This window comes from Hippopotamus amphibius, chromosome 3 (assembly GCF_030028045.1).
Source record: "Hippopotamus amphibius kiboko isolate mHipAmp2 chromosome 3, mHipAmp2.hap2, whole genome shotgun sequence".
NCBI lineage: Eukaryota > Metazoa > Chordata > Mammalia > Artiodactyla > Hippopotamidae > Hippopotamus > Hippopotamus amphibius.
The window spans coordinates 45,003,806-45,020,498 of NC_080188.1; the positions used below are offsets into that span (position 1 = coordinate 45,003,806).

A 16,693-nucleotide genomic window follows, 5' to 3' on the forward strand; every position below is an offset into this window, starting at 1 on the left:
AAACCTATAAAGACAGAAAGCAAATTGGTGGTTGCCACGGGCTAGGGGGAGCAGGAAATGAGGAGTGACTGAGTTATGGGTATGAGGTTTTGTTTGGGGTGATGAAAATGTTTTGTAACTACATACAAGGAGTGTTTGCACAACACTATGAATATAGTACAGGCCAATGAACTGTACACTTTAAAATGGTTAATTTTATGTTATGTGAATTTAACCTCAATAAAAAGAATTAATCAAAGATAAATATACCAGTTGATCAGCATTCTATCAGCAGAGGTAAGCAGACATTACTACAGTAAGATGAGTTCACACCAGCTAAAAGTGAAAATAAATAAATAAAGCTTTAATTTGTCTATAAACTGAAATTTTGTCCTCATTAACTGGGCAGATTTCTAACTATTGGTTCTATATCTAAATTATTTTTAAGCTAAGAAATGAAGAGAGGTTATACAAACATTCCAGGCACTATCCTATGTTTCATTATGAATTTATATATTGGTTGATATGATACAAATACTCATGGTAGTAACAAAAAGATGAAGAACCACCCTAGCAATCTCATCATCAACAACAATCATAACATCGAATATTTACTGAGTCTTCAGTATTGCCAGGAGTTGGGCTAAATGCTGTTTGACAAGCATCATTTTGTTCACTCTTCATAGCAACAGATGAGGTACTGTTATTTTCCTAATTTTTCAGGTGATGACACTGAGACTGACAGGGGTCAGAAAACTTGACCAATGTCAAAGCCTAGTAAAAAGCAAAGCCAGGGTTTCATCAAGCAGTCTGTCTCCAGCAACCTATGTGATTAACCTCTCTACCAAACTGCTAAAGCTTTACATAAAGCTAAATTGCTATACATAAAGGTAGGTGTGCTAAGCTCTGTTTAGTCTCCCTGATGCTTGGTAATTCAAGCAGTAAAAAATCAGAGCACCCAGGCCAAAAGGTGTGCCCTGACTCTGTTCATTAGTAGCCTGCGCGCCTAGAGCCGGTGCTCTGCAACAGGAGAAGCCACCGCAATGAGGAGCTCGTGCACTGCAATGAAGAGTAGCCCCCACTCGCCACAACTAGAGAAAGCCCATGTGCAACAATGAAGACCCAAGGCAGCCAAAAAATAAATTTATAAAAAAAAATTTACCCCTTAATAAATACCTTTATTTAATAATTTACTTAGTGAATCACTAAAATATTAGACTGCAATACCTATAAATTTGTTCTTCAGTGTTAGAGACATAAAAATATATCTATTTAGATTTATTCAATTTTACAAAAAAGACAACAGCAATGTGGAGCCTGTGAAGTCATATCACCCTGGACAACTGTTCTGATCCGCTTCACCCTGTGATGCAGAGTGTTGGCCAAGAGAAAAATCTTTGTACATGTTTTATTCAATTGACTTAATAGCAAAGTTCTATTATACCCATAGCATTGGTTCTACATGATAACACACTATTTCAAAAAGCAGTCGTAAAATAAAACTTCCACTTATTTAATCCTTAGGAGAAATAGGTCAGTATTATTACCAAGCATTAGTTTATTGAAACTTTTACATTGCCAGACACGTGCAGCTGGTTTTAGGTTTTATTACAGAAAAAAATAACATAAAAATATTACCCCTCAATTCATGGAAATTAGAGCATGAAGTCCCCACTTGGCTTCACTACAATCATTACTGTGACTATTTAAATGCACATTTCCTGAGTATACCTCACATCATGCTAAAGAAAGACTCAGAAGAAAGTGTATTGAACAACCCAGTTAGGTCAATGTGCAAATGTTTCTTCACCTGAAACTCACAAAGGAAAATACTGATTACTCAGAATGCTTGGGGAATAGAAGCTCTGATTAATTACATATTCTGGATTATAAGAAATTCTTCTACATTTCCAGAGTGGTTGACATTCCTTAAGCCATGCTTGTGTTGAATTTACTGTATTTGTAAACGCAGCAAAGTAATGATCTCTCTGGGTTAAGAATTTTTCCAGTTTCTAAAATTATTCTTAATATTCTCACCATGATTCGCACAAAGCAGATACTCAAAAAAAAAAAAAAAAAAAAAAAAGTCAACCCATTGGAGATGCTCGGGATGCTGGTGAATAGAGAAGATGGCAGTAGATGTTGCTCCTTGTGTACTCTCTGAGGTTCACCGACTTCTTTGCACTGACTTCCTGACATCCAGTTTGTTTCTTCATACTTATGCTGGGAAAGGGTACAAAATTCCAAGTTCCTGCTTTTCTCACAATCTCCTTTTAAGAACAGCAGCCTTAAAAGACACCTTCTAGAAAAAAGTTGCAATGATTCACACTAGATATGCCTTGTGAAACTTTTACTCTGGCCTCAGAAAAGAGTGCCCAAGTTAAAGGTAAGTTATCACACAATTTGGATGTGGAGGAGGTTACCACGTTTGACGTGGTTTGGTGAACCTCACCAGGCCAGGAACTTCATCATGGGTAATGACAAGAGACCACATCAAATTATTTTTTTTCTTGAGAGTACTAATTCCAGTCTTGGAAATTTGGAGGTGCAGAGTAACTATATAGTTACTGTAGTCCCTTGAATCCTTGTAATAAAGTCTCATTACCTAGAATCACAGCACCCTAGCAAAAAAGGGGTCCTAAATAACGTATACAGGTTACTTCTGATCAATAAATTTTTTTTATAAATTTATTTATTTATTTATTTAATTGGCTGTGTTGGGTCTTCGTTGCTGCACATGGGCTTTCTCTAGTTGCAGCGAGGGAGGGCTACTCTCTGTTGTGGTGCATAGGCTTCTCATTGCGGTGGCCTTTCTTGTTGCAGAGCACGGGCTCTAGACGCGTGGGCTTCAGTAGTTGTGGCACATGGGCTCAATAGTTGTGGCTCATGGGCTCTAGAGCACAGGCTCAACAGTTGTGGCACACCGGCTTAGTTGCTCCACGGCATGTGGTATCTTCCTGGGGCAGGGCTCGAACCCGTGTCCCCTGCATTGGCAGGCGGATTCTTACCCACTGCGCCACCTAGGAAGTCCAATAATTTTTTTTAATGATTAATCAATTTAAACATAATCCACCCAGATATTATTATGTGGACAAAATCAGGGCAGGGGAAAAAATATGGACTTTGGAATCAAAACTAAGTTTAGGGATATGGAGATGTATGTATAAATATAGCTGATTCACTTTGTTGTACAGCAGAAACTGGCACAACAGTGTAAAGCAATTATACTTCAATAAAAAGCTTAAAAAAATAAATTAAAAAAAACCTAAGTTTAAATCCATATAACTTGGCTTTACCATTAACAGAATATCAGGTAATATTAGACAAGTTATAAAGATGCTTACTGTGCCTCAGTCTCCCTTCTTTAAAATGGTCATAATAATTCTTACTTCACAGATTCTAACAAGGAAAGGACCTAGTACAGGTGTCTGTTACACACGTAAAGCTCAATAATATTTTTTCCCTTCCCAATACTCCCACTTGTTCCCCATTTACCTTTTCTATGTATTTCTGTCCCAAGATCCAACTAACTAACATTCCCACTGACAAATTTAAAAAATAGCAGTTAGGTACAATTAAAGGGAGAATTCTGAAAGTAGGAAAAAACATTGAGAGTTCACAAAGGGAGGAAAGAGATTTTAAAATGGTAACATTGTTTTTCAAATATTAATATTGGACTGTCTTTTTGTTCATTTAAAAAGCGATACTTAAAATCAGGTCACACTTTCCAAGTCTAACAAATGGAATTCAGAATGGGAAAATAGTCTCTATTGTTCTATCCATTTCCATAAGAATCCAAGAAAATCAGAGAGAAATCAAAACATGACCAAAGAGTATGACATCTTAAAAACTCTCCCCCCAACTATGTCAAACTTTTCATAAGCTCACCTTTGGTTTCAGCTAAGACTTTCCTATTATGTCTAAAGGGGCCCACCTGATTCCCCCAACTGTAAATTCTCTCATGTTCTCAGAACAGGATCTTTTCTCCCTTGGGCCTCCACTCTCCATTTAAATACCCTCTGCTACTTTTCTCCAAAATCCCTACAACAACTATTAGCTTACATGCAAGGAAAGCAAGTAGCGTTTCAAAATGGGCCAGGGGCGGCATTCTTAAAAATAACTCTGAGGAACAACACTCACTTATCCAATAAAAACACAAGCAGAATTCAGAATAGCTAACTGTGGGATTTGTACATTTATCTGCTCTTTGAAAAGGTAAAATAAACATGAAAAATTCCATAAAATCCAAACCAAAGTCACCTGCCATCACCACCACTCTGTCCTTTCCAATAAACACTTGTTGGCAGAGGCAGGAGGGAAATCGAAGTTTCTTGCCTCTTGAAGGGACAAGCACATTCTTTCCTCATTCGCCAAGCTGCTTTTCTCCCTCTGAAGCTCCAGCTGTTCTCAAAACGCAGACATTGTTCCCTTCCCCGGCCGGCCTCTGGCTCTAACGCTCAGCCAAGACTGCTTCTCCCTGAAATCTCTCCGGGACACCAGCAGCCAGGACTTGGAAGGCTGTGCCTACTTAAAGCTAGTTTGGTTTCTGGCCGGGAGAGAAAAAAAGGAGAGAAAAGGGGGAGAGAAATGAATGGGAAATACTGCGCGTCAGCACGAGAACTCAAAACAATTGTGTTTGGACAATGCCTGCTCCTTTGGTGCTGCCAAGTGGTGGTTGATGATTCTCATAGTGGTTTCCAGACTTTGAGACTGTGGGATCATTTTTCCACTGTTGTTCACAGCCTGGGACCCCCCCCCAAGTTCTGCCGTGGAAAATAAAATATGCTCACAAGTATGTCTCTTATAACTGCAATTTACTTCAGCTATCACAAAACTGAGAAAATCCATAGGACCATGGGACACTTGTGAGGGGGTGGGGGCAGGAGGGGGGATTTTAAATCCATTCATTTATCTAAATAAGCCCCACAAAGGACAGTGCAAATGAATTACTCCTCAGGTGTTATAAGGAATAAGTTGTTTAGGTTTCTCCCCGTTAATAATGTTCCCTCCTTGGCCGTAAGTGCGATAGAGGTAGGAGAAAAGGAATATAAAGATACATTTGTTCACTTCCAAACTGCAGGAAATCAACAATCAGAAGAAAAGGCAAACCTCTGCAGTTATTCAGAAATTCTGGTTTTAAAAAAAGTTAAAGCTGTCCTATATCTAGACTATCCTGACTTGATAATGAATCAAGAATGAATTTTTTAACTCCACACACAACTGTTAATTACCTTCTGCAGCGTTTCTTGAAAGTACAACACATTAACCTGTCACTACATTTAGAGATGTTAGCCAAAATCTAACCAGCTGAATTAGTTAGAATATAGATTTGGCAAAGTGTGGAAAGGACCTAAGAACAGAGGTCCCTTTACAAAACAATTGTAGTCTTATTTTTCATTCTCATAACAGTGTGGCTGCACATGGTCCAGAGGCAGGAATTCTGGCTCTTTCTATTTGTTTTACCAAACCAAGGACATTTCCGCCATCCAAATGGTCCACGGTGATCTTCATTCTAGCCAGTGAGACGTGAAAAAGGGGGGAATAAAAGGGGAGAATCCTCCACTTCCCTTTAAGAGCATGACTCAGAATTTGCACATATCATTTACACCTACATCCCATTAACCACAGCATGGTTATGTGGCTATTGTCTGAAAAAAATGTCTTTATTTTGGGCATCCGTGTGCCAGCTAAATATCAAGAATTCTATTACTTTGGTACAGGAATCGGCAGACTACATCCGTGGGCCAAATTTGGCCCACTGCCTGGTTTTAAGTGACCTACAAGTTAAGAACAGTTTTTACATTTTTGAGTGGTTGAAAAAAATCAAAAGAAAAATAACATTCTGTGATGTGAAAATTATGTGAAATTCAAATTTCAATGTCCATAAATAAACTTTTATGAGAACACAGCCACACTCGTTCATTAAAATATTGTCTACAGCTGTTTTCACGCGACAAGGGCAGAGCTGAGTAGTTGTGACAGAGACCACATGGCCTACAAGGCCTAAACTACTATTTACTAGCTGGCTATCTATAAATAGGGTTTTCTGACCCTGCTTTAGAAGAAAGAAAAAAGCAGGTATTGCTGGATAAGTAGGTAACTCAGCAATACCAACATGGTGAAATTGGGAATACAGGAGGGTGGGTTTTAAAAGAGGCTATAAATGAGTTTTATTTCTTTAAAAAATCTTAATATAGTTGTATTGTTATCCTTTTATACATTAAATATTACTCCAAAACTTAGTGGTTTAAACAGTAAACATGTATTATTCAGTTTCTATTCAGGGTCAGGAATTCAAAAGTGGCTTACCTGGGTGGCTCTGGCTCAGAGCCTCTCATAAGGTTGTAGTTATGACGTTGGCAGATGCTGCAGTCTCACCTGAAGGCCCGACTGGGGCTGGGGGAGCCCTGTCAGATGGCTCACGCACATGTCTGTTTGCAGAAGGCCTTGGTTTCTTGCCATATGGCAGCTATCTTTCCCACAGTGAATCATCTGAGAGAGAGACAGAAACAGAGAGAGAGAGAGAGAGAGAGAGAGAAAGAGAATTAGCTGTAAGTCACAGTGCATTTTATACCCAGTCTTCAAAGTTTCACACTGCCACTTCCATTATATTTTTATTAAAAGAGATCCACTAGGTTCACTCCAATCTGTACTCAATGGAAGGGGAATTAGTTTCCCTCCATGAAAGAGAAAAATATCAAAGAATTTGTGATTATTTTAAAACTACCACAATAATATTTGAAGGGAAAAAAAAATCACCTGTCTTCAGATAATGCTAGGGAGGTGAATCTGGTGATTATAAAATAAATGTAAGTTATTTGACCACTAAAAAAGAATATTAAGCCTTACATTATAGATGGCAATAAGGTCTCTTGTCTATTCCAAAAAATCGGTAGTAGTTGCCTGGAGTACTATATTAAGAAGGATTCTGATTGATAGCTATCAAGTCCACATATTTCCTATCACTGGATTTTTAAAAATCTTAAAATTCCAAACAAAAAAATTTGGAGAAAAAGCAGTGTGTGAGGCATGTTCAAATCTCCAGAAAGTTCATAAAGTCATGGCTCTTGGACAGCTTTCCCAGGGTGTTTCTCTGGAGTATTGGTTTCTCATGGGATTTCCCCTCTTCATCAAGCCTTCCTTCCACAAACAACTATTTATTGAGCACCTATGTGTTATACAAGAACTCTGGCCACCAGAGATAAAGTGGAGAACAAAATAAATATTTCACGCTCATGGTAAAATGGGAATTTCTGTCTTCTGTAAAAAGTCTTTTCTTCCCTTTTCCAAAAATCACGTCTTATTTCTGATTATCATTTAACTACACTACATAGTCTAGGTCAATACTAAACAATAGTGGTAATTTTACATGGTTTTGGTCCCCGTATTACAGGGTTTCCCAGAGTGAGTGTCACATATTTCCAATGGGTATTAATTGACGTAATTTGAAAGAAGGGTTTCTTAATTAAACACAAAAGATTGGGAAATGCTGGATTAAACAAAGTTGAACAGATTTCTCTACTCTAGGCAACTTTAATGGACCTTGAAGCTCCAGGAAAAGAATGGTATAACACTCTATTTCCAAACGTTACTTGAGTTTAAAATTCTGTGTGTTTTGTTTTGTTTGTACAGAATGCTTATTCAGGTGGTCTGACAAATGCTGCTGGAGGGAATCCAAAGTCACTGTTTCTTTATCTCGCTTTCAGCCACATCAGTTCTCTTGTGTTTGTCTAAGATCTTAGAGTTCAATGCAACACATAAATGTCCATTATCACAGCCATATACAAATCCTAATTGGAAAGGAAATAAATAGTGGCAATTATTCTCACAGAGTATTTCTTTAATATCTGAGTATTTTAAAGCCATACAAGTATTTTTAAACACATAATTTATAATTATATATATATAATGTTTGCTCATATATACATTTATGTAAAGATATGTGTATGAATGTGTGTGTGTGTTTGTGTGTGTATACTTTCTGAAACAACTTGCCAAATTGCCTGTAAATATATATTTATTATTATATATATTATATATATTTAAATGCACACAATGCATCAAGACACTTTTTGGCATTAAATACGATGGGCAAGAGGGAATACTTTACAAATATTAACTTATTAATGTAATTAATGGCTCAGAGAGTTTGAGAACAAAAATCCTTAAACACATCATTATCATAATGGATAGTTTATAAATAAAAGTATAAGTTACATAAAGAGATCATATCAAGGGCTCTGCAACATTTAGGATTTGTGTGCACTGGATGTAACAGAAATCTGATGACAGCAGCTTAGCCAAATAGCCTCACATAATTTGCCTCACATAAAACGAAGTGCAGACAAGAGTGGTCCAGGGGTTCCATGGTGTCATCAGTGCCCCAGGATACTACCTCTTTTTCAGCCCCCCCCCATTCTCCTTATGTAGCTTAATTCATCATCCTGGCTGTGAGATGGTCTCAGGTTGGCTGTTACCTTCAACTTCACTACCTGCTTTCCAGGCAAGAACGAGAAGGAAGAAAGAGCAAAGGGACAGAACCTAGCAGGTTTTGTCAATTATTTCATTAGCTGAAAATATCATGTAGGCACCTCTAACTGCAAGCAAGTCTGGGAAAGTATTTTATCTGCACCCATGGACACACTGAACAAAATTCAGTTTCTGTTAAACACAAAGAAGAAATGAATAAATATTTGGTAGTTTACTTACCCTGTCTTTTCCAGACTCACCTAGTTTTGTCAGAGTCAGAGAAGGCTGAAGCTAATAATGTTTTAAAATAGATACACTTGTTTCTTTCTGAATCATCTCCTATTTATCACACTTTTAACCTCCAAATACATTTACACTAGTAATTTACTTTTGTCATAAACAAAAACTCCCATGAAATTCCTACTACTTCCCTTGAATAGCAATGAAATAAATGTGTAAAAAAATTTTCATTAAATGTTTGAAATTTTCAACTTTACTATGTTAAGAAATGGTGGCTTGCTTCTATTTTTATTTGAACTGTTTTTGCCAACAAAAATAATTGTTCACATTGGCAGAAGTAGAACATTTGCCAGCATGAAAAAGTACTGTATAGAATAGCAGCATACCATAACACATATTTTCTTACTCTCACAAATCTAGTTTAACACCTTAATTTTTTTTATAGCTATGGCCTCAATACTTCAGAATTTTAACTTTTTTTCAACTTTGTAGCATACAAAAGTACATGTGTGAGCTCACAGTGCCAAGAAAAGTTTTCTTAAAGTTATTCCATTTCTACTTGGAATTCTGGCTTCATTTTGCACAGACTATGCCGAATGCCTTCTTATAGGGAACACAGAAATACATTATTATAGTCCCTAATCTCTCTATTGATGTCTTAAATTTCTCTTTGACTCTCCTTGACATCCAAAGAGCACTTTCCATTCCTTTATTCCTTTTTAATCTTTTTTTTTAAAGATTTATTTATTATTTATTTATTATTGGCTGTGTTGGATCTTCATTGCTGGGTGCAGGCTTTCTCTAGTTGTGGTAAGAAGGGGCTACTCTTTGTTGCAGTGCACGGGCTTCTCATTGAGGTGGCTTCTCTTGCTGCGGAGGACAGGCTTTAGCTGCGAGAGCTTCAGCAGTTGTGGTGCACAGGCTCAGTAGTTGTGGCACATGGGCTTAGTTGCTCCACAGCATGTGGGATCATCCTGGACCCAGGATTGAATCCATGTTCCCTGCATTGACAGGCGGATTCTTTTTTTTTTTTTTAAAGCCCTTTATTGGAATATAATTGCTTTACACTGTTGTGCCAGTTTTTGCTGTACAACAAAGTGAATCAGCTGCATCTACACACATATCCCCATATCCCCTCCCTCCCGCTACTCCTTCCTGCCTTCCCTATCCCAGCTCTCTAAGTCATCACCCATCATCAAGTAGATCTCCCTGTGATATGCAGCAGCTTCCCACTAGCTATCTATTTTACATTTGGTAGTATATACACATCAATGTTACTCTCTCACTTCGTCCCAGCTTCCCCTTCACCCCCCCATCCTCAAGTCCGTTCTCTACATCTGCATTTTTATTCTTGCCCTGTCACTGGGTTCATCAGTACCATTTTTTTAGATTCCATATATATGAGTTAGCCAATGGTATTTGTTTTTCTCTTTCTGGCTTACTTCACTCTGTATGACAGACTCTAGGCCCATCCACCTACACTACAAATAACTCAATTTCATTCCTCTTTATGGCTGAGTAATATTCCATTGCATATATGTGACAGGAGGATTCTTAACCACTGCACCACAAGGGAAGTCCTCCATCTTAATCTTTTTTTATTTTTTAGAATACTAATTCCATATTATCGACTTTCTAATATTTATCTTCTACAAATAGCTGGTGGAATAGATACTGGGTAACTCTCATTTTTAATAAATCTATAGGTGCATTGAACCCAAGAGGGTTTCTAGAAACCAGATGCCTCCAAATGTAAAGAACTGAAGTACCAACTATGAAAAATCTATTTTAAGTTATCCATAAAACTGCATAGTTCTCAATACCCAACCATGGAGAAATGGTTTTTTATACATAATATGATGAACTAGTATGTTGTCATGTAAAATATAATCATAAAGACTATGTAACAACATGGGGAAATGTTTATGATTTAATATTACACAGATTAAAACCTGAGGAAAATGGGAACATTAGACAAAAATTAGAAGGTAATATGTAGTAATGAAAATAATTATGGAAGAATGTCTATAGTATATTTTTCTTTGGTTCCTTAATTTTTTCTGTACCATCTGATTATCCTTTGATGTGCATGTGCTATTTTCACACTTATAAAAAGGGGGGTAAAATAATTTTTAATGAAAATCTTGTCTTCTAGCACCTTCCTTTACTGTACTTTTCCCTGTGTTTTGGTTCTTCCTAGAGATGCTTAGTAGCCCCCTCTGTCTCCAAAATGCCTCCCTCGGCCACTTCCCTGAACAAGGGAGACCCTATTGGCTCACCTCTCACCACAGGCCTTTCCCACCTTCCTAATCTCATCAGCCTGAGTCCCATTTTTACTGGCCCTATTTACTGGTTGCGTGCTTTTTTTTTTTTTTTTTTTTTTTTAATTTATTTTTTATTATTATTTTCTTTGGGGGTACCCCAGATTCAATCATCTGTTTTTATACACATATCCCCGTATTCCCTCCCTTCCTTGACTCCCCGCTCTCGAGTCCGCCCCACCCTCCCTGCCCCAGTCCTCTAAGGCATCTTCCATCCTCGAGTTGGACTCCCTTTGTTATACAACAACTTCCCACTGACTATTTTACAGTTGGTAGTATATATATGTCTGTGCTACTCTCTTGCTTGTCTCAGTTTCCCCTTCACCCCCCGCCCCCTCCCATACCTCAAGTTCTCCAGTCCATTCTCTGTATCTGCGTCCTTGTTCTTGTCACTGAGTTCATCAGTACCATTTTTAGATTCCGTATATGTGAGTTAGCATACAATATTTGTCCTTCTCTTTCTGACTTACTTCACTCTGTATGACAGATTGTAGTTCTATACACCTCATGACATATAGCTCCATCTCATCCCTTTTTATAGCTGAGTAATATTCCATTGTATATATATGCCACATCTTCTGTATCCATTCATTTGTTGATGGGCATTTAGGTTGCTTCCATGTCCTGGCTATTGTAAAGAGTGCTGCAATAAACATGATGGTACAAGTTTCTTTTGGGATTATGGTTTTCTTTGGGTATATGCCCAGGAGTGGGATGACTGGATCATATGGTCGTTCTATTTGTAGTTTTTTAAGGAACCTCCAAATTGTTTTCCATAGTGGCTGTACCAACTTACAGTCCCACCAACAGTGCAGGAGAGTTCACTTTTCTCCACACCCTCTCCAACATTGGTTGTTTCCAGATTTTGTGATGATGGCCATTCTGATTGGTGTGAGGTGATACCTCATTGTGGCTTTGACTTGCATTTCTCTGATAATGAGTGATGTTGAGCATCTTTTCATGTGTGTGTTGGCCATCTGTATGTCTTCTTTGGAGAAATGTCTATTTAGGTCTTCTGCCCATTTGTGGATTGGGTTATTTGCTTTTTTGGTATTAAGCTGCATGAGCTGCTTGTATATTTTGGAGGTTAATCCTTTGTCCGTTGTTTCATAGGCAATTATTTTTTCCCATTCTGAGGGTTGCCTTTTAGTCTTGTTTATGGTTTCTTTCACTGTGCAAAAGCTTTGAAGTTTCATGAGGTCCCATTTGTTTATTCTTGATTTTATTTCCATGATTCTAGGAGGTGGGTCAAAAGGATGTTGCTTTGATGGATGTCATAGAGTGTTCTGCCTATGTTCTCCTCTAGGAGTTTGATAGTGTCTGGCCTTACATGTAGGTCTTTAATCCATTTGGAGTTGATTTTTGTGTATGGTGTTAGGAAGTGTTCTAATTTCATTCTTTTACATGTTGCTGTCCAATTTTCCCAGCACTTATTGAAGAGGCTGTCTTTTTTCCATTGTATACTCGTGCCTCCTTTGTCAAAGATAAGGTGCCCATATGTGTTTGGGCTTACTTCTGAGTTCTCTATTCTATTCCATTGATCTTCCTTTCTATTTTTCTGCCAGTACCATACTGTCTTGATCACTATGGCCTTGTAGTGTAGTTTGAAGTCAGGAAGCCTGATTCCACCAACTCCATTTTTCCTTCTCAAGATTGCTTTGGCTATTCGGGGTCTTTTGTGTTTCCATACAAATTGTAAGATTTCTTGCTCTAGTTCTGTGAAAAATGCCATTGGTAATTTGATTGGGATTGCATTGAATCTGTAAATTGCTTTGGGTAGTACAGACATTTTCACGATGTTGATTCTTCCAATCCAGGAACATGGTATGTCCCTCCATCTGTTTGTGTCGTCTTTGATTTCTTTCATCAATGTCTTAAAGTTTTCTGCATACAGATCTTTTGCCTCCTTAGGCAGGTTTATTCCTAGGTATTTTATTCTTTTGGTTGCAATGGTGAATGGGAGAGTTTCCTTGATTTCTCTTTCTCCTCTTCTGTTGTTAGTTTATAGGAATGCAAGAGATTTCTGTGCATTAATTTTGTATCCTGCTACTTTATGAAACTCATCAATGAGTGCTAGCAGTTTTCTGGTAGAGTCTTTAGGGTTTTCTATATATAATATGTCATCTGCAAAGAGTGACAATTTGACTTCTTCTTTTCCAATTTGGATTCCTTTAATTTCTTTTTCTTCTCTGATGGCTGTGGCTAAAACTTCCAAAACTATGTTGAATAATAGTGGTGAGAGTGGACACCCTTGTCTTGTTCCTGTTCTTAGAGGGAATTCTTCCAGTTTTTCCCCATTGAGAACGATGTTGGCTTTTGGTTTCTCATATATGGCTTTTATTATGTTGAGGTAATTTCCTTCTATGCCCATTTTCTGGAGAGCTTTTATCATAAATGGATGTTGAACTTTGTCAAAAGCTTTTTCTGCATCTATTGAGATGATCATATGGTTTTTATCCTTCAATTTGTTGATATGATGTATCACATTGATTGATTTGTGTATATTGAAGAATCCTTGCATCCCAGGGATAAACCCCACTTGATCATGGTGTATGATTTTTTTAATGTGCTGTTGGAGTCTGTTAGCTAGTATTTTGTTGAGGATTTTTGCATCTATATTCATCAGTGATATTGGTCTGTAGTTTTCTTTTTTTGTGACATCTTTGCCTGGTTTTGGTATCAGGGTGGTGGTAGCCTCGTAGAATGAGTTTGGGAGTGTTCCGCCTTCTGCAATATTTTGGAAGAGCTTCAGAAGGATAGGTGTTAACTCTTCTCGAAATGTTTGGTAGAATTCGCCTGTGAATCCATCTGGTCCTGGGCTTTTGTGTGTTGGGAGATTTTTAATCACTGCCTCAATTTCTGTACTTGTGATTGGTCTGTTCATGGTTTCTATTTCTTCCTGGTTCAGTCTTGGAAGATTGTATTTTTCTAAGAATGTATCCATTTCTTCCAGGTTATCCAATTGATTGGCATATAGTTGCTTGTAGTAGTCTCTCATGATGTTTTGTATTTCTGAGGTGTCCGTTGTGACTTCTCCTTTTTCATTTCTAATTCTGTTGATTTGCATCTTTTCCCTTTTTTTCTTGATGAGTCTGGCTAATGGTTTATCAATTTTGTTAATCTTCTCAAAGAACCAGCTTTTAGTTTTATTTATTTTTCTTATGGTTTCTTTCCTTTCTTTTTCATTTATTTCTGCTCTGATCTTTACGATTTCTTTCCTTCTGCTCACTTTGGGGTTTCTTTGTTCTTCTTTCTCTAGTTGTTTTAGGTGTAAGGTTAGGTTGTTTATTCGATCATTTTCTTGTTTCTTAAGGTAGGACTGTATTGCTATAAACTTCCCTCTTAGAACTGCTTTTGCTGCGTCCCATAGGTTTTGGGTTGTTGTGTTTTCGTTGTCATTTGTTTCTAGATACTTTTTGATTTCCTCTTTGATTTCTGTAGTGATTCCTTGGTTGTTTAATAGTGAATTGTTTAGCCTCCATGTGTTTGTATTTTTTACAGTTTTTTTCCTGTAATTGATATCTAGTCTCATGGCATTGTGGTCTGAGAAGATGCTTGATATGATTTCAATTTTCTTGAATTTGCCGAGGTTTGATTTGTGACCCAAGATGTGATCTATCCTGGAAAATGTTCCGTGTGCACTTGAGAAGAAAGTGTAGTCTGTCGTTTTTGGATGGAATGTCCTATAAATATCAATTATGTCGAGATGGTCTAATGTGTCATTTAAAGCTTGTGTGTCTTTATTTATTTTCTGTTTGGATGATCTGTCCATTGATGTAAGTGGGGTGTTCAAGTCTCCCACTATAATTGTGTTACTGTCGATGTCCCCTTTTATAGCTGTTAGCATTTGCCTTATGTATTGAGATGCTCCTATATTGGGGGCATAGATATTTACCATTGTGATATGTTCTTCTTGAATGGATCCCTTGATCATTATGTAGTGTCCTTCCTTGTCTCTTTTAATAGTCTTTACCTTCAAGTCTAATTTGTCTGATATGAGTATTGCTACTCCAGCTTTCTTTTGACTTCCATTTGCATGGAATATCTTTTTCCATCCCTTCACTTTCAGTCTATATGTATCCCTTGGTCTGAAGTGGGTTTCTTGTAGGCAGCATATAGAAGGGTCTTGTTTTTGTATCCATTCAGCCAGTCTGTGTCATTTGGTTGGAGCATTTAATCCATTTACATTTAAAGTGATTATTGACATGTGTGTTCCAATTACCATTTTCTTAATTGTCTTGGGTTTGTATTTGTAGGTGTTCCTTTTCTTGTGTTTCCTACTTAGAGAAGTTCCTTTAGCACTTGTTGTAAGGCTGGTTTGGTGCTGCTGAATTCTCTGAACTTTTGCTTGTCTGGAAATCTTTTGATTTCTCCCTCAAATCGGAATGAGATTCTTGCTGGGTAGAGTATTCTTGGCTGTAGGTTTCTCTCTTTCAGGACTTTCAGTATATCCTGCCATTCCCTTCTGGCCTGCAGAGTTTCTGGAGAAAGTTCAGCTGTTATCCTTATGAGTTTTCCCTTATATGTTGTTTGTTGCTTTTCTCTTGCTGCTTTTAATATTTTTTCTTTGTGTTTAATTGTCATTAGTTTGATTAATATGTGTCTTGGTGTATTTCTCCTTGGGTTTCTTCTGTATGGGACTCTCTGTGCTTCTTGGACTTGGTTCATTATTTCCTTTCCCATGTTGGGGAAGTTTTCCACTAGAACCTCTTCAAATATTTTCTCAGACCCTTTCTTGTTTTCTTCTTCTTCTGGGATGCCTATAATTCGAATGTTGGTATGCTTAATATTATCACTGAGGTCTCTGAGACTGTCTTCTAATCTTTTTATTTTTTTTTCTTTTTCCTGCTCTGTGGCAGTTATTTCCCCCATTCTATCTTCCAACTCACTTATTCGTCCTTCTGCCTCAGTCATTCTGCTGGTTATAGCATCTAGAGTATTTTTAATTTCAGTTATTTTGTTATCCATTGCTGTTTGTTTTTCTGAGTTCTTATGAACTGTTTCTTGTACTTTCTCTATTTTGGTATCAAGATTTTGTATCATTTTTACTATCATTACTCTAAATTCTTTTTCAGGCATTTTTCCTGTTTCCTCTTCATTTATTTGGTCTTGTGGGTTTTTTTCCTGCTCCTTTGCCTGCATGGTGTTTCTTTGTTTCCTCATGGTTGTCCAAACTCTTGGGGTTGCTTGTCCTGGCGATAGAGGTGTTTCTAGAAGACTGTCCAAGCCTCAGACTAATGTCCAAGTATTGGATTAAACGAATATTAAGTCTAGGAAACACATACATGTATAAGACACACAATTACTGAATCCGTTAGGACATAATGCTCTAGAAAGACCTGACAGAACCCCAGTGTGCTATCAGATATTCAAAGAGAAACCCAACAGAAACTGACAACTGTAACAGAACAAATCAGAGACAAAAGCAAAAGCAAACAAACAAACAAATAACACCTTACACATACAAACATTAATCCAGGGAGATTTTGTAAGCTAGGATCAAATATAGAAAAGAGCCAGAGTACCACCAGAGAGAATGGAGATTCTCAGAGTGTAATCAGACAACTGTACTAAGAACTAAGATAAAGACAAAAGCCTAATATTAAATACCAAGGCAGTGCATCATCTGGAGAATAGAGCAAGGAGTCTGAGCAGACCGATAGTGTTGCTTATAAGTATGTTAA

The 16,693-nt window shown here is 37.4% G+C and overlaps 1 long non-coding RNA gene across 1 annotated transcript; it reads right to left on the reverse strand.

The window, feature by feature from the left end:
* Positions 1-1,577: 1,577 nt before the first annotated feature.
* Positions 1,578-6,438, reverse strand: LOC130849550 (uncharacterized). The gene is made up of 3 exons (XR_009052761.1): positions 6,289-6,438; positions 4,240-4,525; positions 1,578-2,999 (listed from the first exon to the last, which is right to left on the reverse strand). It is a non-coding gene; the product is annotated as an uncharacterized LOC130849550 (long non-coding RNA).
* Between the last annotated feature and the right edge of the window lie 10,255 nt (positions 6,439-16,693).